Below are 723 nucleotides of genomic sequence, written 5' to 3' on the forward strand. Positions count from 1 at the left end.
CCACGGCCGGATTCTAAAGCAGCAAACCCCCAGGATGCAGTGCAAGTTATTCCAGAGAGGGGTGAAACAGACAGTCGATTTAAAATGGCAAAAGAGAGCGAGGGAGGGGGGAGAGACGGCAGGTTTGTGCACCGTGATTGAAAGTGAAGGCATTTCTCTCTCTCCGGCAGCATTATTATAGAGTTGGGGAGGGGGGGGAGCCAGTCGAATAAAGGCACCTACCTATGCGGGGCCAGCCTTGAGCTTTACAGAGTCCTTTGATCAGAAAGGACAGTTCATCTTCCCCTTCTCGGGGACGTCATCGGATGCTGATGTTGTGCACCGCGTTCCTCTGTAGAGAGGAGAGGGGGAGAAAGGGAGGGGAGGGGGTGGAGGGGTGTTAGAAAGTGTCATCATAAATGTGCGCTGTGTTGTGGATGACTTTGTGACGACCTCTGTTGCAAATGGGCTATGCATGCGGAATAGCAGCCTCCCTCACAGACATGGAAATGGCTTAGTGCTATCGCCCGTTGCCTTGGTAACCATCTGAGTCCCCATCTCGCGGAGAGAAATGAGTTATGAAAAGGCTGGAGTGAAGCAGGGATTAAACATGATCCCGGGGACAGAGTGTCAATCAAAAAAACCAACTCACACAAATCTCACTCCTTTTTCCCTATTACAAAATTGTGTCTCTGCAAACGCCAGTGTGTTTCTGCCAAAGGTGCAAACGACCGTTATAGTCCT

The sequence above is a fragment of the Gymnoscopelus braueri genome, assembly GCF_963280865.1.
Source record: "Gymnoscopelus braueri genome assembly, chromosome: 23".
Lineage (NCBI taxonomy): Eukaryota > Metazoa > Chordata > Actinopteri > Myctophiformes > Myctophidae > Gymnoscopelus > Gymnoscopelus braueri.